The following is a 25,068-nucleotide window of genomic DNA, read 5'->3' on the forward strand; positions in this document are numbered from 1 at the left end:
TCTTGATGACTTATTCTTCTGAGCGATATACACGCTGCTTATTCATTACATGAAGTGGACTTGGACTACGTTTAGATTACTAAGCCCAGCAAAGCCCAACAATATCACCATTAACTACAGAATGTTGTTCGTGTTGCAATACAATATAGTCGGTGAAATCCAGTTGAAAATAAAGTTGTAGATGATTTAGAAAAAAGACTGTTATTGAATCATATATTATATTCTAACGAATACTTCAACCTCCTCTTGGAGTATATTTTACAGGTAAAGCATATCATTTACGTTCACTCGTAAAACATTTCATTTTACTTGTAAATATGGTACACATTCATGTATACAAAAGGTTAAATTAAGATTTGGTTTATGTACAAACAGTACTGTACCATTTTGTTTTTTGTGTAATAATCTTGGTTGGAATTTGGATGATCGTTGACAAAATTCAGGTATCTGCCCTGTTCCTGTTATGTGTTTTGTCTACAGTAGGAACAACAGCCTAGGGGTGCATGGTAGCTTTTTTAGTCAAATTTATTATAATCACATTTCACTATTTTATATACAGACAGACATACAGGACTCAGGAGTCTAATATTATTGTCATCCATATATTCCTCTAGTATTATTTTGTCCAGTTCGTTCTGAAATAGTGAAATAGCAGCAGGAGCAGTAGTAGTAGTACATGTCTCAATGATGTGATCCGGCCCACGCTTACGATTCACGGGTTCTCTATTTCCAGATAAACCTGTACTTTAATCAATGTTAAGCTTCTTCTCTCTAATTTTCGATTACTCGGATCGAGTCGGTCCATTTTCACATCATTATTTTTATATATTTATAGTCAAGAATCAAGATTACGATTCCGTAAATATCTGTAACTTTCTTTGTTTTTTTTATTAATTGTTTTTCTTTGATGAAATGTAAGGATACTCATTAGTATCAGTTCAGTATAAATATTCGATATAGGCGAGAATAGAACAAACAGCTTTACCACTTGAACTACCCTCCACCCACCCATTGTAGCGATAAAATTCTTGTATTACTAAATTAACCATGAGAAGAACACATGCTCTTGAATGGAGAGATGACATTGAGTTCCATACTAATTCAGGGTGGAGCACCGCGAGCCAAGTGGGAAATACATGGGCCGAAATAATCTTCCCAACCAATATTAAGTTACAGTTCCACCCGGGCTAAGTTATGCTACATTTGGGTGATCTCACTCCAATTTCATTGCTAAACTTATATATACAATTACAACCCCACTTTAAGCCCTTACTTAGCAACTCTACTCTCTCTGCATTGTCCATTTAGTAAATTTAATATATTCCTATTTATATTCATATTTTGTTAAAGAGGTAATTGTTGAGAGTCATCTATGACACTTTATAATGCTCTAATAAATTTTGAATTGATGCGTTCGTACTCAAGTTGTTAAGTGTTTTCGAGTGTTTTTGCATTTCAGGCATTATCTAGGTAATAAGGTAAATTAGCATTGTTTTGGTGCTAATTTGGTGTTAAGGTGGTGTTGGAATAAAAGCTCGAGGCAAGCCGTCTCGAAGTAGCGAGAAAAAGAATAAATTCTGAAGTTTTTCCAGAAATACGGCGCGCACGCGCTGGTCAAGCGCGCGGCCGCGCCAGGATGTTAGAAAGGCAGCGCGGCCGCGCCGAGTCATTTTTGTAGAATCATGTTTCTATTCTAATTCGAATTGGAAGACTTCTAGATTGCATAAAGCTGCTATATAAACAACTTTAGGTCGTTTTTCATAATATATCAAGTCAGAGACGTACTAGAGCGCAAGGAGAGCCGTAAGAAGACCGTTTTAGCACGGATTCAACGAGGACGAAGAAGATCTTATTTTTACTTGTGAATCTTTATTTTAAGTTGTAACTTGGATGCTAGTTTTCTTACTTGTGAACCTTACTCCTGTTTCATACTTGGTTTTGTTTATTCGTTTTAAAGAGTACGTTTGTTATACCATACTTTCATCGAAACCCACATTGATGATGAGTCCGATTATGGGCTAATCATTATCGTAGGGCTCTAACGGATTTATTTACAAATTTCTTTAGTTAATTTATTTCGATGCCTTAGTGTGTGGTGATTGTATGATAGCCTAGTATTGGTTGTGCGTATTCGTCTTATGAGCGTCGCGAACTTATAAGATAGTGTGTTAATCTTTAATGAAACGACATTGAATTTAAGGATTTAGAACTTGTCATGTTAGCATAGGTTCATGTGTTATTGTTATGCATGATTCGTAGGTAATTTTAACCATCTTACTTACCCTCTGTAATCAAGATAGATAACTTGTGTTTAAACCGTTATGTTGTCAAATTCTATAGACATATAGGGTCTCAATATAATTGGTGTCTATTCAGCTTCTATCTCTTTTTTGGATGTCTGGTAGTATGGTATTCGTGCAACGAAAGTTGGCGTTTATCAGTTTCATGTTATCTGATTAGTGTCATCACCATTGCATGCTAAGGTTAAGAACAAAAAGGCTATTGAATGAAGTATTTAATAAAGTTAGAATCTCATGTTTGTCATATTTATTAATTCAATCATTCTTACTCTCTTAGTTATAATTGTTAGTTTAATTCTTAGTTATAAATAACCTCAATTTGTTATCATCTTAGCATTGAATAATAACCATACATTGTTGCTTAAGTGCATAAATTAATTAGTTAACCAAGCCAGTCTCTGTGGGAACGAACTAGAAAAGATTCTATATTACTTGCGAACGCGTATACTTGCGTGTATTATTAGCGCGTGTTTAGCCACTAACAAGTTTTTGGCACCGCTGTCGGGGACTGCAGTGTTAATTTTTAGTTTATGTATTTTCCATTAGTGGTCGTTAAAGTTCATTGACTCGGACATTGTTACTTACTTGTTTCTTTGTCTTATTTCAAGTACTCTAGCGAGGGTGTATGCATACGCATTCGCGTACTCGTAAGAGAACACTGGATAAAACCGAGGAAGAAGTTGTGGTGGTTCGAAAGGAAGTTTTTGAAGAAGAAAAGAAGGTAGAAGAAGAAGAGAAAGTCGAGGAACCAGTGTTAGTAGAAATGGGTGATCAAGCAGAAAATCCTAAGGTTTTGATGGACTATTCTCAGCCTAAGATTAATTACATTCAGTCAAGCATCATCAGGCCATCCATTAGGGCTAACACTTTTGAGATCAAGTCAAGCACGATTCAGATGATACAGAACTCAGTTCAGTTTGGGGGTTTCCCCTACTGAAGACCCCAACATGCACATTAGGGATTTCATCGAGATCTGCGACACGTTCAAGTTCAATGATGTGACTGAAGATGCTATCAAGCTGCGACTCTTCCCATTTTCTCTGAGGGACAAAGCTAAGTGCTAGTTACATTCTCTACCAGCAGGGTCTATCACCACTTGGGAAGATCTTGCTCAAAAGTTTCTCACTAAATTCTTCCCTATGGCGAAGACTGTTGCAATCAGGAATGCTCTTACTCAGTTTTCTCAAAAAACTGGAGAATCTCTGTGTGAGGCATGGGATCGATATAAGGAGATGCTAAGGAAGTGCCCACTCCATGGCATGCCTGATTGGATGATTATTAACTGTTTCTACAATGGATTGGGTGCTACTTCTAAACCCATGTTCGATGCAGCATCAGGAGGAGCCTTGTGGGCTAAAAGCTACGATGAAGCTTATGAATTAATTGAACTGATGGCTGCTAATGCATACCAGAATGCTTCCCAGAGACTGACTCTGGAAAAGGTAGCAGAAATTCTGGAGTTGGATGCAGCAACTGCTATAGCTGCCCAACTTAAGGCTTTGAAGATGAAGGTGGACACTTTGGCTAATCATGGGGTTAATCAAATCGCTAGTGTCTGTGAGCTTTGTGCTGGTGCCCATAAGACTGAGCAGTGCGTAATTTCTAGTGAATCAGCTCAGTTCGTGAGCAACTTTTAGCGTTCGCAGCAACCTGTGCCAACCACTTATCATCCTAACAACCGCAATCATCCTAATTTCAGTTGAAGCAACACTCGAAATGCAGTTCAACAACCTTATCAGCGGTATCCAGCTAAGCAGTACAACCCCCTGATTTTCAGCAACCGCAATATGCACCGAGACAGCAACTTCAGCTGCAACAAGCTAATGAAAAATCTGAATTAGAGGAGTTGAAGCTAATGTGCAATAGTCAAGCTGTTTCTATCAAGACCTTGGAAAAAAAATTGGGAAAATTACCAATGCCTTGCTAAATCGTCAGCCTGGTACGCTACCTAGTGACACTGAAGAGCCAGGAAGGAAGGAAGCTAAAGAGCAGGTAAAGGCAATCACCTTGAGGTCTGGAAAGATTGTTAATCCCGAATAAACTCAAGCGTTGACTGAAGAAGCTGAGGATGAGAAAGAAGTAGAGCAGTAGGAAGTAGAAGTGGAATCAAGGAAGATTACTTTTGAGCACACTCCTCCTGAGGGTAATACAGGGGAGAAACAGATCTACCCTCCACCGCCTTTTCCAAAGCGGCTGCAGAAGAAAAATCTAGACAAGCAATTTGAAAAGTTTCTGGAGGTGTTCAAGAAACTTCATATCAACATACCTTTCGCTGAGGCTCTTGAGCAGATGCCTAGTTACGTAAAGTTTATGAAAGGTATTCTCTCTCAGTAAGTGAAACTAGATGATTTAGAGTCTGTCGCTCTCACGAAGGAATGCAGTGCAGTGCTGTAACAGAAGTTGCCTCCGAAGCTTAAAGATCCAGGAAGCTTCATTATTTCGTGTACTATTGGAAAAGTGTCTTTTGACATATGCTTATGTGACCTGGAAGCTAGCATCAATCTGATGCCTTTGTCAATCTTCAAGCAATTAGACTTACCTGATCCAAAGCCGACCTATATGACCTTGCAGTTGACCGACCGTTCTATTACATATCCGCGAGGTATTATGGAAGATGTCTTGTTCAAGGTTGATAAACTCATCTTCCCTGCTGATTTCGTCATTCTTGATTTCGAGGAGGATAAGAAGATTCCCATAATCTTGAGAAGACCTTTCTTGGCGACTGACCGAACCTTGATAGATGTGCAGAAGGGTGAGCTTAAAATACGAGTGCTGGATCAGGATGTAACTTTTAATATGTTCAATGCTATGAAATTTTCTATGGAAAATGAGGAGTGATTAAAGGTGGAGTTGGTCGATTCTGTGATTATTTCAGAACTTGATCAATTGCTAAGGTCCGATGCCTTAGAAAAAGCCTTATTGGGAAATTCAGATAGTGAAGATGACGAAGGTGAAGAACAATTACAATATTTGAATGTTTCTCCATGGAAGAGTGTAACACCCCCAGATCCGGGGTCGAGGATCCGGGTCATCACGGTCTTTCTTTCCACAATATCACTTCACTTAATTAATAATAATAACCTTATGCTGTGACCCCACACTAACACACACCACAACCCGTTATAGTCTCAGAGATGAAATTTAAATAAGTACAAGTCTTTGAATCAACAATTTAAAAGTTATTACAACCCAAAATGATTACTTGATAAATTTACAGTTAATTGCCATTATCTGCCACAAGTTATAATTATACATAATTGATTCTCAAAAGTAGATGGTCTGATCTACAATAGATCTACCTCTGCAGCTATAGCAGCTACAACATCAACGGGAAGACGCGGGACGCTTCCCACGCGCTTGCGCTGGGTCTGCTGGAGTCTGGCCATCTTTCCTAACTGTTGTTGTGTGATGAAGAAATAAAGCAAGGGTGAGCAGCAAGCCCACCAAAATAATATGTATAATGATTTACAATATATGAGCCTACTCATAATACTCATGAAAGTCTTGGTCAAAAGAAATGAACCAAGTTTGATATCTTAATGCGATGAAGTCGCAAAATATTCAGTATATATACATATATACTTTTCAAAATATTGGAAGTCCTCTTCCATGCATAATATACACAAAGTCCCAGTGTATAACTGTATAAAAAAAAATATCGTTGCAAGGTGATCTCATATATCTAACCTTGTTTCAACGTTTTTCTGAAAATCTTTGTCATTCCTAAGACAATTATTAATTAGATATAAGTTTAAAAGATGAGGTTACCAAATACCCCAATATACTTATATCTTTCCCAATACTACTTGAACTACCACCGTTCAAGTTATAATCAGTTTCAAAAGTTCATCACATAGATGAGACTACAAGACAAGATTTGAATAGATTCAATCTTTGAAATATTATTGAATGAAATAAAGTTACGAGATACTTTATTTAGTCCCGATATATATATATCCACATATATATATATCTCTTAAACATTTCCTGGAACCTCTGTTATGTAAAGTATGAACAGAGTTTGAAACATCCAATGAATTTTGGAAAGGAAAAGAATTTTGGCATAAACCAGATATCTTGCTGATCAGGCAAGGATACCCATAAGTAACCTTTTCTACTAGTAGATGGACGAATTCCCCACTGGTCATCACCCTGGCCGCATTAGGACCTATGCTGGACTGCCACTCAGCCACTTATGCATTTGATGGACTCCCACTGAGCCACTTACACTATCATGGACGCCCACTGAGCCCATGTTGCTTATGCCGACTCAATAGATGGACTTACTTCCCGAACGTTGGGTAAGTAATCAATTCATTTACCAAAACTGCAACCTTGTTGCGAATATAAAATACACCACAGAGCCGGATTCCCCAGGTTTTGAACGAGTATTTAAATCCCCTTTAAAAGGAAGATCTTAAATATAAAAATGAGTTTTGGGATCCGCTCTAACTTTTAAAAATCATTTTGAAGACTCGAAAACACTTTAAAGAGTGTTTGGAGTAAAGCTGATTTAATGAAGTAAATCAGTCCCCAGAATATTTAGAAAATGACTGAATATTATTATTTAAATAATATTCCCATAAAGAATAATCTTTTATAAAAATAATTGAAGTAGAAGTTTTAAAACTTATACTTGAAACGAGTATTAAATAACCAAAGATATACTTATATGAAAGTATTATCTTTATTTGAATAATCGAAAATATGTTTGATTATTAACACCTTATTCTTTAATAAAATAAAGAATATATTTCAGCAAATAATCGGAGTCATAGATCCTCAAATGAATATTCAAATAATATTCATTAAATAATATAAACTGAGTCATAAGCCTTCGAATGAATATTCAAATAATATTCAGATAAATAAATAAAAGGAGTCATACGCCTTCGAATAATATTCAAAATAATATTCATTAATAAAGTAAAAGGAGTCATAAGTCCTCGAATGAATATTCAAAATAATATTCAATAATAAAATAAAGTTAAAGTTATCGAATAAACCTTATTCGATTAATAGTTTTAAAAACTATATCCATATATATATATATATAAATAAATATATATATATATATATATAATATACTCGGGAACATCGACTCCCGGTTTAGAAATATGTTCACCTTTTATCCCCTATACTAAGGGTATACGCAACTACTTGCTTATTTCTAGCATAGGTATTATGCAACTATAAGCATTGAAATCAACAGATAGATAACCAGATTACGAAACAGACATGCATATATACCATATTAGCATGCTCCAATATATCGCAAAATTTGCTAATAACAATCATGCAATATCACAAGATAATGCATATACATATATTTACATCACAACAACAGTATAACGGGTAGAAAACTTGCCTGAGCGACTGGGGGTTACGAATGGCTCGGGACGAGTCTGGTAACCTATAAGCAACAAGTAAGTTGGAATTAAACCAAAGTCACTTGTAAATCTATACTTTAACTAACTTAGACTCTAACGCTCGTTTTGCGCTCACTGATTCGCTTAAGTCACTCGGGTACCCTCGGCTCCACCATTTTTAATAATTTAACCTTTACGAGTTTTAAAGCGATTCCTTCGCGAGTGTCTTACCAACTGCCTAACACACTTACCATAAATGTTTCATACATTAATTAACCCTTTTTGGTCTTTAACCTATGTTTCAAAGTAAGGCGAGGGAAAAAGTTTCGTTCGCGAAACGCCGTTACTTGAAACGGTCGTTTCTCCTAAACCGTGCATCGGAATCGAACGTACTACATATCAAAACGAAGCTCGTAACATGAGCTATCTAAACATGGCAGTGGTCATAATCTAGCAGGGGGTCCTCGGGTCCTAATGTTATGCACAAAACAGTCTAAAGAAAATCGGACGTTACGACGACTATGTTTACGCGATTACCAATATTTATACCACTCCAATTCTTTACCAATTCACTACAAACCACCCAACCATCATCAATACATCAAACACAACTTATATCAAGGCAAAGTCAGTCCATAATCTCAAGGTTTTCCAACTTATTCAACCGCAAACATGATCTACTAACCATAACTTAAGATTCATTAACCATTAACCAAGATTCATATCCAAAATCACCACAAATCCAACCAAACTATCTAACATACATGGATCTTGCTATACATACATGGATATTTCTATATATACATTAATCCATCCATAAACTCATCAAAACTCAAAGTTCAAACTATAAGTTAAAGGTGAAAGTTGTTTATACCTCCTTGAAGCTTCCTAACACAACCCAAGAGCTTTGAATGCCTAAAAGAACCTTGATCCTTGCTTGTATAACCTTAATCTTTCATAAAAATTCAAGAAAACTAAAGTTATTTCTTGAAGGTTACTATTCACCATCTTCTTCCTTGATTTATTGGAAGAGATTGTGAAGGAATTAGGAGCTTAAACTTATAGCATATCCATATCTATGTACAAGGAAGCTTAGATAATTACCTTGTGATTTAACAATGCTTGGAACTTGATTTTTGAAATTCTTGCCCTTGAAAAAGATGAAAAGCCGAGAGCAAGATGATGAGAATGAAATGATTTTGTGTTTTTTGATTTGTTTGGCTTAGCTTGGTTGTTTTTTTGTTTTGTTTTTGGTTAATTACCTTAATAACCTTATATTTGTGTGGTTATAAACCAACCACACCTCCTCCTTCCCTATGTCATGCTTACATCACATTGCTATGTCATCCTCCCTTCCTTGTCCTCTTCTCATTGGTTGGGTGACATCACTTCCTCTAATCCCTTTGCTTAACTTCCTAATTGTTTGCCTAATGACCGCTGATCTGTTATACGGTTCGCTTAACTTTCGTTTTCGTTTATCGTTTGAGGGATCATACCCGGGATCTTATTACTTAGGTTCCCTTAACCTTTCTCAATATATTATATTCCTTTTATGATCCTCTCCTATAATCCTTTAATTTAAATCCTTTTTATCCTGTTACCTTATACTCAATTCTCTCCGTATCTAGTGGATTTCCGGGAAAAATCAAAGTGTTCGGATTTGGATTCTGACGATCTTTACATACACTTATATCCCATATAAAGTACTAATAAAATCTCAGAATATCCATATCAGAACCCCTACATAGTGTGGCATGAAAAGTTTTCTCATTCAGCAAAAATTTTATTACATAAGGGTTTCAAAAATTTTCCAAAAATTGGGGTTATTACAGTCTCCCCTCCTTAAAAGGATTCCGTCCCGGAATCAGATAGAAATGAATAGGGATACTTTCTTAGTATTGCACTTTCTAACTCTCAAGTCAATTTTCCCACATTGTGGTTCTACCATCAAACTCTGACTAGTTTGATAACCCTTCTCCTAAGCACTTGTCCCTTTTCGATCTATAACCCTTTCTGGTTGCTCCATATAGGTTACGTCGGGTTGCATATCTATGCGCTCATATGCCTCTATTTATCTGGCATCTGAATTACACTTCCTTAACATTGATACATGAAACACGTTACGACCTGCTACATGTTCGGGGTTAGGGCTAGCTCATATGCTAACTTCCCAAACGTCTTAATATATCCAAGGGTCCAACAAATTGTAGACTTAGCTTTCCTTTCTTTCCGAACCTCATCAATCCTTTTTCAAGGGTTTCCAAGGGGATACCTATAACATTACTAGGCCCCCTATTTCATACTCTTTATCCTTTCGTGTCAAATCAACATACTTATCATGTCCATCTTGGGCTACTACCAGCCGTCCTCTGATTAGATCTATCATATCCTTGGTCCTTTGGACTACTGCGGGTCCGAGCATCTTACGCTCTACAACTTCATCCTAACATAAGGGAGATCGACATTATCTTCCCTCAAGAATCTCATAAGGCGACATCTCGATAATGACATATGATCTATTGTCGTAAGATAACTCAATCTGAATTAAGTGATCATTCCAAATTCTTTCAAGTCTATTGCACAGACTCTCATTATAGCTTTTATCATTAGAACTTTTACTTCTCAATACCCATTCTTTTCCAGTTCGTAATCGCTACTACCTTCCGTTCCTAATATTATACTGGTTATACTTTTGCTCGTTAGCGTTCTATAACCTTTTAATAACCACGTCAACCTTAGTATCACGAATGTGTTCCCATTCCGCATACTACCACCACTTTATTACTCCTTTTTCAGTTGTTTCTATTTTCCAAAATTTGATCAATCAAATAGAAGTAAAGGAATTTGTTGAGAGATCACTATGATCATGAACACTTGTTATATCGCATAGTTAGTACAGAAGGTGGCCAGCCTTTAGTACTTGACAAGCAATTAAACAATAGCTGGTATCCTACTCGGCTTCTATCACACAGATAGATAGTCATTCGGCAATACCTCCCCTTCTGGAAGGGTTGTTCTTCTCAGCTTACACGAAATGAAAAGAAGAGAAAAGAACGAACTGAAGAGAATTGTATATATGAAAAAAAATATACTGCCATAAAATATCTGGCTTGGAACCTACCTCTGAACTATAGAGGTTTATCATAGAAGAATAAAACATATATGTATTTATATCAACATCAAGTATTATAGCATCGCATTTCACGTGCCTAAATATTTTCGCTATCCCGTCCATCATTCTATGGACCCATGCTCTTCCTCGAGCTTATACACAATTACCTTTGAAACTCCCTCGACATCGAAAATCGAATTTGGGATCTCATTCTATATATCACCGTTACTAGGATTCTATGCTCGCACCGCAACCTTCCTCGTATAATAATACGACTCTCTATTGATAAGAAAGAATAATTATTCACTAGGTAGATACTCTACTTAATTAGTCTATCAATGATAACTTATACACTACCACGACCCGATTAGTGGTACTCAATCTCAACACCCATTCCAATACAACTCTCATGGTTGTAATCAGCTCACTACTCGCAGAATTATTGCTGCCTTACTATGGTCCACCACTGACCCACTATAGTCATTCATTTTCCATGAAATCTTATTAACTAACCATACGGAGTCCATACATCTCGTATCTAATTCTCCTAAGGAGTTAACATAACCACCAATCACAATTCATGAAGAACACTCCAAACTCTGACGTACCTTCATGACATGAAGCAGATAAAAGTGCAGAAGAGTTTCAATCAAAGCAACGATAGCAGGTTAATACCATTTTTAATCATATTCCTTAAATAGAAGACTTAACTCAAAGGTTCGTCTAGTCCTTTTGGAAATATGGTCCTGGCTTATCCCAAGATAGGACCTCCTAAGATAGATAGCCCGTTCATGGCGATTACACGAATTAAACTTTTACCAACTACTATTACGGTTGGATATTGCACAGTCATCAGAAGGAATGTCAATCTTCCAAACCATAATTTAACTTTCACATTTTTAACCATCATCACTGTATTCTTTTGGCACACGCGCCTATAATTATCCTCTTACCTTTAAAGTGTCGGCCACCTCTTTGGCCTTTCCTGATAGTAAAATTTCCTTACAGTCAATGTCATTTTAACCACCTCCAAATAAATTTTCTACCTTATTTCCGATCACTGCTTGAGTGAAAATGCTTTCCTTAAAATCTGATGAGTAAAAAAAAAATCACCATTTTTCCATAAGTTATTGCCTCAGTCTTTAGAGGTTAATCACTGTCGCGACTGACTCTCGATCGTACTTAGAACATCTTTTGTCTTAGGTCCTAATTGCCCTGAATAATTTCGACCTTTACTGGTTCGATCCATACTTTCTCGTGGTTTAACACGTGCCCCACTTGGCATCATTATAATTATGTCAATTTCCTTTATCAACATTTTTATTCTTGAGAATTTCGAATATTTCCTTTCTCCTTGTAAAACCTCTAAGGTTATCCTTCAATCGTTCCTCCTATATTCCCTATATACAGGGCATATCAAAATACCATTTATTGATACTAGAACCATTGTCTATATACTTCTGAAAAATTTCTCCACTGATCCTTAAAGGTTATTATTACCTTAATGCTTTCCAATTCATACTGTCAAAACTCATACTATCCCTATCAAGGGTGAAATGCCAACCTTTATGCATTCCCCTAGGATTCGTTTTAAGTTACCGATGTTCTATCCTTAATTCCACCTTTAAAAAGGTACAAGCATCCTTCCATGGATAAATAAAGTCATATATCCCTGATATGGGTATCTTATTCAATCATTCCCACCTCGATAGTAAATGCCTAATTTCACAATAACATCTGTATACAAAATGAGGTTAATCAAAATGGCCTCCAAAAGATAACAACGGTTATCCGCTTTTCTTGCCTAATCTGGTAACGATAACATGGATGTTCTGGAAGATATTGGTCGTGTTCAACGTGAACTTCTTCTTAATAATTCCTTATTTACTTTTGTTGTTTATCTCAACAGTCACCTCAATGTTGGGATATCTTTCATATCTGGCGTCTCCCTTTCTGGGTATCATGCCACCGGTCTTACACTTCACCTTCTTGAAGGTCACTTCCTTCATCCAATTTTCTTAATTTCTTACTTTCTTATCCCCTTAGTCTATCCGCGTCTCATTATTTATCCTTCGAATTATCTCAAGGTTTCCTCGAATCCTCCCAACTTACAGGGGATAAACTATATGTATCTCTTATGCCCTCAACCATCAATTTTAACTTATGGTGAATCACCCTCATCCTGACGAATGCATACTTTTCTATTTCTATTGCTACGAGTCGTTAGGGTTTCCTTGTACCCAACTCCCTTATCATACCTCAAACTCTATTGCCGTTATATTCCTTTCCACTTCAATTTCTTTTTTTTTTCCTTCTCTTATCATTATTTCATGAACCAACACAACATAAGCATTGATTTCAAACATCCCGTCATTCTAGATTCGTGTCTTCAGAACGAATCTTGATAACTTTTACCACTTAGATTCATAATTCATCATACTCGTCTGCCTTTGTTCTGGCTCTAAAGCTTTTACACTATTCCATAACCTTGGGAATTACTTTCCCGAAAACAATTGGCTGAACTTTAATCAGTTTATTATAATCTCTTGCTCCGTGCCTTCCTTGGCCTTTCACCAGCGGGTGGTCTCTCTCTTGGGAGGGTAAGTGACAAAACAGTCTTTTGTGGTTCGTCAATCATTTAGAATCTCAAATGATTCATCTATTTCCTTTAGCCAGGCTCTTGCCTCGACTGGGTCAGCTTGTTCCTTGGAACTCTGAGAGCTTAGCGACTTAAAGGTCATGAAAGAATTTCCTACCGCATTGTTTCCTCAAGGTGGTGGTTAGGGATAATAGTCTAAGTTCTTTTTAGGCAGGTCCATGAATTTCCGTATAGGAGTACCGTCTCGGGTCTCCTTATCTCGCTCGACTTTTGTTTTCTCCGTCTAAATATTTCTTCCTACTCCCCATACTTGGGGTTATCTTATACGTTAAAATCCTCATTTTCCACTTCATTATGTTATGGGTTCCTTCTATCTTGATGGCGTCCTCCCTGACTATCACATTCAGGGTTTGCCCTTAATCTTATTCCTTGAACTATGACTTTCATCTAAGATCTCATCTTTAAGCTCTTGAACATTTGGAATCCAAATTCTATAGGAATACCTCATTATTCCCTTATCATCTTTCTCGGTATTAATCTCATATTTATTTGTTGGCTCTCTGCCTTCATTCATCACCTTTCTCTGGCACCGTATGCTCTTTTCCAATAATTCGGTCTCTATTGCAATCTCAAACAGCTTTTCGGTACCGGCTCCGGTTACCTTCACTACTATTTCCAAAATCTCTTATAAACTCTCCCAAAGACATTATCATCTTGAGTCTCTCCTTTTTACTAAGGGCATCAGCCACCACATTGGCTTTCCCCGAATGATAAAGAATCTCCCAATCATTATTCTTGATTAGCTCTAACTGCCTCCTCTGGCATATGTTGAGCTCTTTCTACGTGAAAATGTACTAGAGCACTTATGGCTTAGGTAATTCTCGCACTTCTCTCCATACAAGTAGTGCCTCCAATCTTTAGGGTAAAACTATTGCCACGAGCCTAAGCTCATGGGCGGGGATATCGAACTTCATATTACCTTAATTGTCTTGACATGTACGCGATTATCTTGTTGTGCTGTATAAGAAGCACCCTAATTCCTTATGCGAAGCGTCTCTTCCAAATCACAAAATCTCCATTTTCCATCCGGCAACGCCAACATAGGGGCCGTCACCAACCTTTGCTTCAGTTCTTAACAGCTGTTCTCGCATTTCTCTGTCTATTCAAACTTCTCATTCTTATGAGTAAGCCGCGTCAAAGGGGCTGCGATCTTCGCAAAGTCCTGTACCAATCTACGATAGTAGCCGGCCAATCCTACCTCTGGGAGTTGCCCTAACCATGGTCATCAATTCCTCAGTGGTCCTTTATTCATTCTTGTCAGGATCCTTCACGGAATCCTCCTCAGCAACAATCCCTTCTAGGATAACATCCTCAACCGTTACATCCTCAATATCAACATCATCCGGTCCTGCGTTAGGACACTCTATCGGATCCACAATCCGATCTCCAATTAGTAATAAAATATCATCGCACTGTTGCTCCTCAACCTCAGGGTTCGGAGTCCCGCTACCATATACGATAACGAACTACGCTCCTATCACGATATTTATAAGGGTTCCCATAAGGGTTTTAACTGTCAGTACTACGTTAGGTAGCCCGACTATGAACTTGGCAAGAGTTCTTATTATCTTAGTTAACTTATTATCTTAACGTCCCATCATCTCTGAGGTTTATAACGCTTAGCTCTGATACCATTTCTGTAACACCCCCAGATCCGGGGTCGAGGATCCGGGTCATCACGGTCTTTCTTTCCACAATATCACTTCACTTAATTAATAATAATAACCTTATGCTGTGACCCCACACTAACACACACCACAACCCGTTATAGTCTCAGAGATGAAATTTAAATAAGTACAAGTCTTTGAATCCACAATTTAAAAGTTATTACAACCCAAAATGATTACTTGATAAATTTACAGTTAATTGCCATTATCTGCCACAAGTTATAATTATACATAATTGATTCTCAAAAGTAGATGGTCTGATCTACAATAGATCTACCTCTGCAGCTATAGCAGCTACAACATCAACGGGAAGACGCGGGACGCTTCCCACGCGCTTGCGCTGGGTCTGCTGGAGTCTGGCCATCTTTCCTAACTGTTGTTGTGTGATGAAGAAATAAAGCAAGGGTGAGCAGCAAGCCCACCAAAATAATATGTATAATGATTTACAATATATGAGCCTACTCATAATACTCATGAAAGTCTTGGTCAAAAGAAATGAACCAAGTTTGATATCTTAATGCGATGAAGTCGCAAAATATTCAGTATATATACATATATACTTTTCAAAATATTGGAAGTCCTCTTCCATGCATAATATACACAAAGTCCCAGTGTATAACTGTATAAAAAAAAATATCGTTGCAAGGTGATCTCATATATCTAACCTTGTTTCAACGTTTTTCTGAAAATCTTTGTCATTCCTAAGATAATTATTAATTAGATATAAGTTTAAAAGATGAGGTTACCAAATACCCCAATATACTTATATCTTTCCCAATACTACTTGAACTACCACCGTTCAAGTTATAATCAGTTTCAAAAGTTCATCACATAGATGAGACTACAAGACAAGATTTGAATAGATTCAATCTTTGAAATATTATTGAATGAAATAAAGTTACGAGATACTTTATTTAGTCCCGATATATATATATCCACATATATATATATATATATCTCTTAAACATTTCCTGGAACCTCTGTTATGTAAAGTATGAACAGAGTTTGAAACATCCAATGAATTTTGGAAAGGAAAAGAATTTTGGCATAAACCAGATATCTTGCTGATCAGGCAAGGATACCCATAAGTAACCTTTTCTACTAGTAGATGGACGAATTCCCCACTGGTCATCACCCTGGCCGCATTAGGACCTATGCTGGACTGCCACTCAGCCACTTATGCATTTGATGGACTCCCACTGAGCCACTTACACTATCATGGACGCCCACTGAGCCCATGTTGCTTATGCCGACTCAATAGATGGACTTACTTCCCGAACGTTGGGTAAGTAATCAATTCATTTACCAAAACTGCAACCTTGTTGCGAATATAAAATACACCACAGAGCCGGATTCCCCAGGTTTTGAACGAGTATTTAAATCCCCTTTAAAAGGAAGATCTTAAATATAAAAATGAGTTTTGGGATCCGCTCTAACTTTTAAAAATCATTTTGAAGACTCGAAAACACTTTAAAGAGTGTTTGGAGTAAAGCTGATTTAATGAAGTAAATCAGTCCCCAGAATATTTAGAAAATGACTGAATATTATTATTTAAATAATATTCCCATAAAGAATAATCTTTTATAAAAATAATTGAAGTAGAAGTTTTAAAACTTATACTTGAAACGAGTATTAAATAACCAAAGATATACTTATATGAAAGTATTATCTTTATTTGAATAATCGAAAATATGTTTGATTATTAACACCTTATTCTTTAATAAAATAAAGAATATATTTCAGCAAATAATCGGAGTCATAGATCCTCAAATGAATATTCAAATAATATTCATTAAATAATATAAACTGAGTCATAAGCCTTCGAATGAATATTCAAATAATATTCAGATAAATAAATAAAAGGAGTCATACGCCTTCGAATAATATTCAAAATAATATTCATTAATAAAGTAAAAGGAGTCATAAGTCCTCGAATGAATATTCAAAATAATATTCAATAATAAAATAAAGTTAAAGTTATCGAATAAACCTTATTCGATTAATAGTTTTAAAAACTATATCCATATATATATATATAAATAAATATATATATATATATATATATATATAATATACTCGGGAACATCGACTCCCGGTTTAGAAATATGTTCACCTTTTATCCCCTATACTAAGGGTATACGCAACTACTTGCTTATTTCTAGCATAGGTATTATGCAACTATAAGCATTGAAATCAACAGATAGATAACCAGATTACGAAACAGACATGCATATATACCATATTAGCATGCTCCAATATATCGCAAAATTTGCTAATAACAATCATGCAATATCACAAGATAATGCATATACATATATTTACATCACAACAACAGTATAACGGGTAGAAAACTTGCCTGAGCGACTGGGGGTTACGAATGGCTCGGGACGAGTCTGGTAACCTATAAGCAACAAGTAAGTTGGAATTAAACCAAAGTCACTTGTAAATCTATACTTTAACTAACTTAGACTCTAACGCTCATTTTGCGCTCACTGATTCGCTTAAGTCACTCGGGTACCCTCGGCTCCACCATTTTTAATAATTTAACCTTTACGAGTTTTAAAGCGATTCCTTCGCGAGTGTCTTACCAACTGCCTAACACACTTACCATAAATGTTTCATACATTAATTAACCCTTTTTGGTCTTTAACCTATGTTTCAAAGTAAGGCGAGGGAAAAAGTTTCGTTCGCGAAACGCCGTTACTTGAAACGGTCGTTTCTCCTAAACCGTGCATCGGAATCGAACGTACTACATATCAAAACGAAGCTCGTAACATGAGCTATCTAAACATGGCAGTGGTCATAATCTAGCAGGGGGTCCTCGGGTCCTAATGTTATGCACAAAACAGTCTAAAGAAAATCGGACGTTACGACGGCTATGTTTACGCGATTACCAATATTTATACCACTCCAATTCTTTACCAATTCACTACAAACCACCCAACCATCATCAATACATCAAACACAACTTATATCAAGGCAAAGTCAGTCCATAATCTCAAGGTTTTCCAACTTATTCAACCGCAAACATGATCTACTAACCATAACTTAAGATTCATTAACCATTAACCAAGATTCATATCCAAAATCACCACAAATCCAACCAAACTATCTAACATACATGGATCTTGCTATACATACATGGATATTTCTATATATACATTAATCCATCCATAAACTCATCAAAACTCAAAGTTCAAACTATAAGTTAAAGGTGAAAGTTGTTTATACCTCCTTGAAGCTTCCTAACACAACCCAAGAGCTTTGAATGCCTAAAAGAACCTTGATCCTTGCTTGTATAACCTTAATCTTTCATAAAAATTCAAGAAAACTAAAGTTATTTCTTGAAGGTTACTATTCACCATCTTCTTCCTTGATTTATTGGAAGAGATTGTGAAGGAATTAGGAGCTTAAACTTATAGCATATCCATATCTATGTACAAGGAAGCTTAGATAATTACCTTGTGATTTAACAATGCTTGGAACTTGATTTTTGAAATTCTTGCCCTTGAAAAAGATGAAAAGCCGAGAGCAAGATGATGAGAATGAAATGATTTTGTGTTTTTTGATTTGTTTGGCTTAGCTTGGTTGTTTTTTTGTTTTGTTTTTGGTTAATTACCTTAATAACCTTATATTTGTGTGGTTATAAACCAACCACACCTCCTCCTTCCCTATGTCATGCTTACATCACATTGCTATGTCATCCTCCCTTCCTTGTCCTCTTCTCATTGGTTGGGTGACATCACTTCCTCTAATCCCTTTGCTTAACTTCCTAATTGTTTGCCTAATGACCGCTGATCTGTTATACGGTTCGCTTAACTTTCGTTTTCGTTTATCGTTTGAGGGATCATACCCGGGATCTTATTACTTAGGTTCCCTTAACCTTTCTCAATATATTATATTCCTTTTATGATCCTCTCCTATAATCCTTTAATTTAAATCCTTTTTATCCTGTTACCTTATACTCAATTCTCTCCGTATCTAGTGGATTTCCGGGAAAAATCAAAGTGTTCGGATTTGGATTCTGACGATCTTTACATACACTTATATCCCATATAAAGTACTAATAAAATCTCAGAATATCCATATCAGAACCCCTACATAGTGTGGCATGAAAAGTTTTCTCATTCAGCAAAAACACTATTCATAAGGGTTTCAAAAATTTTCCAAAAATTGGGGTTATTACAAAGAGGAAGATTAATATATTTTTAAATCTCTTGGAGTGGAGGAATTGAACAAAGCTCCTAAACGCCTCAAGCCATCTATTGAGGAAGCTCCCACTCTTGAGCTTAAGCCTCTACCTAAGCATTTGAGGTATGCGTTTTTTGGTGATGCATCTACTTTGCCTGTTATTATTGCATCTGACCTTTTAGGTAGTGACGAGGAAAATCTCGTGAGACTTCTAAGAGAGTTCAAATCGGCAATTGGTTGGACTATATCAGATATCAAGGGAATCAACCATTCTTATTGCATGCATAAAATTCTGCTAGAGGAATGTAATAACCCCAATTTTTGAGAAATTTTGAAACCCTTATGAATAGTGTTTTTGCTGAACGAGAAAACTTTTCATGCCACGCTATGTAGGGGTTCTGTTATTGATCTTATGGGATATTATTAGTACTCTATGTGGTATATAAGTGTATGTAAAGATCGTCAGAATCCAATTCCGAACACTTTGATTTTTCCCGGAAATCCACAAGATACGGAGAGAATTGAGTATAAGGTAACAGGATAAAAAAGATTTAAATTAAAGGATTATAAGAGAGGATCATAGAAGGAATACAATATATTGAGAAAGGTTAAGGGAACCTAAGTAATAAGATCCCGGGTATGATCCCTCAAACGATAAACGAGGACGAAAGATAAGCGAACCGTATAACAGATCAGCGGTCATTAGGCAAACGATTGGGAAGTTAATCAAAGGGATTAGTGGAAATGATGTCATCCAACCAATAGAAAGAGGACAAGGAGGGGAGGATGACATCATGAGGATGACATAGGCATGACAAGAAAGGAAGGAGATGTGGTGACTTTTTAACCACACAAAATCAAGGGCAACTAGGTAATTTACTAAATCAAACACAAAAACAAGCCAACCAAGCCAATCAAATCATTTTCATCAAAACACAAAAACCATTCTCTCATCCAAGCAAGCTTGCTCTCGGCTTTTACTATTGCAAATGGAGGAGAAATTCAAAATCAAAGATCCAAGCTTCCTAAATTGGTGAGTTAATTCCCTAATCATCTTCATGCTTAGTTAGGGCTATATCATGAGTTTAAGCCATCAATTCCTTCTCCATCTTCTTCATTTAATCAAAGAAGAAGACTATGAATAGTGTTTTCAAGTTTTTAACTTGAAGTTTTTCTTGTTTTTCTTGAAGATCCAAGCTTTCCTAAGACTTCTCAAAGCTTCTTAAGGCTTCCTAGCTCCTCCCACCACTTCAAGGAAGGTATACCATCTCCAAACCCTAGATTCCTATATATTATAAGATGATTTTGATTAGTAGGATGATATTGTAGCTTGTTGTTGTGATTAGAGTTTGGGATTTGAAATGGTAGTGAAATGGAATGGTAAATGTTGAGGTTTTGATGAAAAGAACTTAAGTATGATTAAAGTTAAGCTTAGGCATAAGTATGAATGATTAAATTGAATTGGTTGGGGTTGTTATGATGTGATGAGGATGGATTTTGGTTGTATGTTGGATTTGAGGTTGATTTGGAATGGGTTTGAATGGTTTAAAATATTGGAAATCGCGTAAACATAGCCGTCGTAACGTCCGATTTTCTTTGGACTGTTTTTGTGCATAGCATTAGGACCCGAGAACCCCCTGCTAGATTATGACCACTGCCATGTTTAGATAGCTCATGTTACGAGCTTCGTTTTGATATGTAGTTCGTTCGATTCCGATGCACGGTTTAGGAGAAACGACCGTTTCAAGTAACGGCATTTCGCGAACGAAACTTTTCCCCTCGCCTTACTTTGGAACGTAGGTTAAAGACCAAAAAGGGTTAATTAATGTATGAAACATTTATGGTAAGTGTGTTAGGCAGTTGGTAAGACACTCGCGAAGGAATCGCTTTAAAACTCGTAAAGGTTAAATTATTAAAAATGGTGGAGCCGAGGGTACCCGAGTGACTTAAGCGAATCAGTGAGCGCAAAACAAGCGTTAGAGTCTAAGTTAGTTAAAGTATAGATTTACAAGTGATTTTGGTTTAATTCCAACTTACTTGTTGTTTATAGGTTACCAGACTCGTCCCGAGCCATTCGTAACCCCCAGTCGCTCAGGCAAGTTTTCTACCCGATATACTGTTGTTGTGATGTAAATATATGTATATGCATTATCTTGTGATAGTGCATGATTGTTATTATCAAATTTTGCGATATATTGGAGCATGCTGATATGGTATATATGCATGTCTGTTTTGTAATCTGGTTATCTATCTGTTGATTTCAATGCTTATAATTGTATAATACCTATGCTAGAAATAAGCAAGTAGTTGCGTATACCCTTAGTATAGGGGATAAAAGGTGAACATATTTCTAAACCGGGAGTCGATGTTCCCGAGTATATTATATATATATATATTTATATATATATATATGGATATAGTTTTTAAAACTATGGATCGATAAGGTTTATTCGATACCTTTATTTTATTATTTGAATATTATTTGAATATTCATTCGAGGGCTTATGACTCAGTTTATTTATTTATTTGAATATTATTTGAATATTCATTCGAGGGCTTATGACTCAGTTTATATTATTTAATGAATATTATTTGAATATTCATTTGAGGATCTATGACTCCGATTAATTGCTGAGATATATTCTTTATTTTATTAAAGAATAAGGTGTTAATAATCAAACTTATTTTTGATTATTCGAATAAAGATAATACTTTCATATAAGTATATCTTTGGTTATTTAATACTCGTTTCAAGTATAAGTTTTAATACTTCTACTTCAAATATTTTTATAAAGATTATTCTTTATGGGAATATTATTTAAATAATAATATTCAGTCATTTTCTAAATATTCTGGGGACTGATTTACTTCATTAAATCAGCTTTACTCCAAACACTCTATAAAGTGTTTTCGAGTCTTCAAAAATGATTTTTAAAGTCAGAGCGGATCCCAAAACTCATTTTTTTATATTTAAGATCTTCCTTTTTAAGGGGATTTAAATACTCGCTCAAAACCTGGGGAATCCGGCTCTGTGGTGTATTTTATATTCGCAACGAGGTTGCAGTTTTGGTAAACGAATTGATTACTTACCCAAGGTTCGGGAAGTAAGTCCATCTATTGAGTCGGCATAAGCAACATGGGCTCAGTGGGCGTCCATGATAGTGTAAGTGGCTCAGTGGGAGTCCATCAAATGCATAAGTGGCTGAGTGGCAGTCCAGCATAAGGTCCTATTGAGACCAGGGTGATGACCAGTGGGGAATTCGTCCATCTACTAGTAGAAAAGGTTACTTATGGGTATCTTTGCCTGATCAGCAAGATACCTGGTTTATGCCAAAATTCTTTTCCTTCCAAATTTATTGGATATTGCAACTCTGTTCATACTTTACATGACAGAGGTTTTCAGGAAATGTATAAAGAAGATGTATATGTGGATATATATATATATCAGAACTTAATGAAGTATATCCTAACTTCATTTCCTTTAATAATATTTCAAAGATTGAATCTATTCAAGTCTTATCTTGTGGTCTCATCAGTGGGATGAACTTTTGAAACTAATTATAACTTGAACGGTGGTAGTTCAAGTAGTATTTGGGAAAGATATAAGTATATTGTGGTATCTTGTAACTTCATCTTTTAAACTTATATCTAATTAATAATTGTCTTATGAATGACAAAGATTTTCAGAAAAACGTTGAGTCAAGGTTAGATATATGAGATCACCTTGCAACGATATTTTTTATATACAGTTATACGCTGGGACTTTGTGTATATTATGCATGGAAGAGGACTTACAATATTTTGAAAAGTATATATGTATATATATATATACTGAATATTTTGCGACTTCATCGCATTAAGTTATCAACTTGGTTCATTTCTTTTGACCAAGACTTTCATGAGTACTATGAGAAGGCTCATATATTGTTAATCATTATACATATTATTTTGGTGGGCTTGCTGCTCACCCTTGCTTTATTTCTTCATCACACAACAACAGTTAGGAAAGATGGTCAGACTCCAGCAGACCCAGCGCAAGCGCGTGGGAAGCGTCCCGCGTCTTCCCGTTGATGTTGTAGCTGCTATAGCTGCAGAGGTAGATCTATTGTAGATCATACCATCTACTTTTGAGAATCAATTATGTATAATTATAACTTGTGGCAGATAATGGCAATTAACTGTAAATTTATCAAGTAATCATTTTGGGTTGTAATAACTTTTAAATTGTGGATTCAAAGACTTGTACTTATTTAAATTTCATCTCTGAGACTATAACGGGTTGTGGTGTGTGTTAGTGTGGGGTCACAGCATAAGGTTATTTATTATTAATTAAGTGAAGTGATATTGTGGAAAGAAAGACCGTGACGACCCGGATCCCCGACCCCGGATCTGGGGGTGTTACAGAAATGGTATCAGAGCCAAGCGTTATAAACCTCAGAGATGATGGGACGTTAAGATAATAAGTTAACTAAGATAATAAGAACTCTTGCCAAGTTCATAGTCGGGCTACCTAACGTAGCACTGACAGTTAAAACCCTTATGGGAACCCTTATAAATATCGTGATAGGAGCGTAGTTCGTTATCGTATATGGTAGCGGAACTCCGAACCCTGAGGTTGAGGAGCAACATCGCGATGATATTTTATTACTAATTGGAGATCGGATTGTGGATCCGATAGAGTGTCCTAATGCAGGACCGGATGATGTTGATATTGAGGAAGTAGCGGTTGAGGATGTTGTCCTAGAAGGGATAGTTGTTGAGGAGGATCCCATGGAGGATCCTGACGGGATTGGATAAAGGACCACTGATGAATTGATGACCATTGTTTGGTCGACTACCAGAGGTAGGATTGGCCGGTCACTACCGGAGGTTCGTTCAAGTTGTAAAGATAGTAGCACCTTTAACGCGGCTTACTCGTAAGACTGAGAAGTTCGAATGGACAGAGAAATGCGAGAACAGCTTTCAAGAACTGAAGCAGAGGTTGGTGATGGCCCCTATGCTGGCGTTGCCAGATGGAAAAAGGAGATTTTGTGATTTGTAAGTGACGCTTCGCATAAGGAATTAGGGTGCTTCTTAGCACAGCAAGATAATCGCGTCTGCGTCAAGACAATTAAGGTAATATGAAATTCGATATCCCCGCCCATGAGCTTAGCTCGTGGCAATAGTTTTACCCTAAAGATTGGAGGCACTACTTGTATGGAGAGAAGTGCGAGAATTACCTAAGCCATAAGTGCTCTAGTACATTCTTACGTAGAAAGAGCTCAACATACGCCAGAGGAGGCAGTTAGAGCTAATCAAGAATTATGATTGGGAGATTCTTTATCATTCGGGGAAAGCCATTATGGTGGCTGATGCCCTTAGTAAAAAGGAGAGACTCAAGATGATAATGTCTTTTGGAGAGTTTATAAGAGATTTTGAGAAAATGGAAATAGAAGTGAAGGTAACCGGAGCCGGTACCGAAAAGCCGTTTGAGATTGCAATACAGTCCGAATTATTGGAAAAGAGCATATTATGCCAGAAAAAGGTGATGAATGAAGGCAGAGAGCCAACAAATAAATATGAGATTAATATCGAGAAAGATGATAAGGGAATAATGAGGTATTCCTATAGAATTTGGGTTCCGAAAGTTCAAGAGCGTAAGGATGAGAACTTAGATGAGAGCCATAGTTTGAGGAATAAGATTTAGAGCAAACCCTGAACGTGATAGTCAGGGAGGTCGCCATCAAGATAGAAGGAACCCATGATATAATGGAGTGGAAAATGAGGATTT

General features: G+C 36.4%; 1 non-coding gene across 1 annotated transcript; it reads right to left on the bottom strand.

Moving 5' to 3' along the window:
• Positions 1 to 3,454: 3,454 nt before the first annotated feature.
• Positions 3,455 to 3,561, bottom strand: LOC141688448 (small nucleolar RNA R71). The gene has a single exon (XR_012561890.1). It is a non-coding gene; the product is annotated as a small nucleolar RNA R71 (small nucleolar RNA).
• Between the last annotated feature and the right edge of the window lie 21,507 nt (positions 3,562 to 25,068).

This window comes from Apium graveolens, chromosome 9 (genome assembly GCF_009905375.1).
Source record: "Apium graveolens cultivar Ventura chromosome 9, ASM990537v1, whole genome shotgun sequence".
In the NCBI taxonomy this organism is placed as follows: Eukaryota; Viridiplantae; Streptophyta; class Magnoliopsida; order Apiales; family Apiaceae; genus Apium; species Apium graveolens.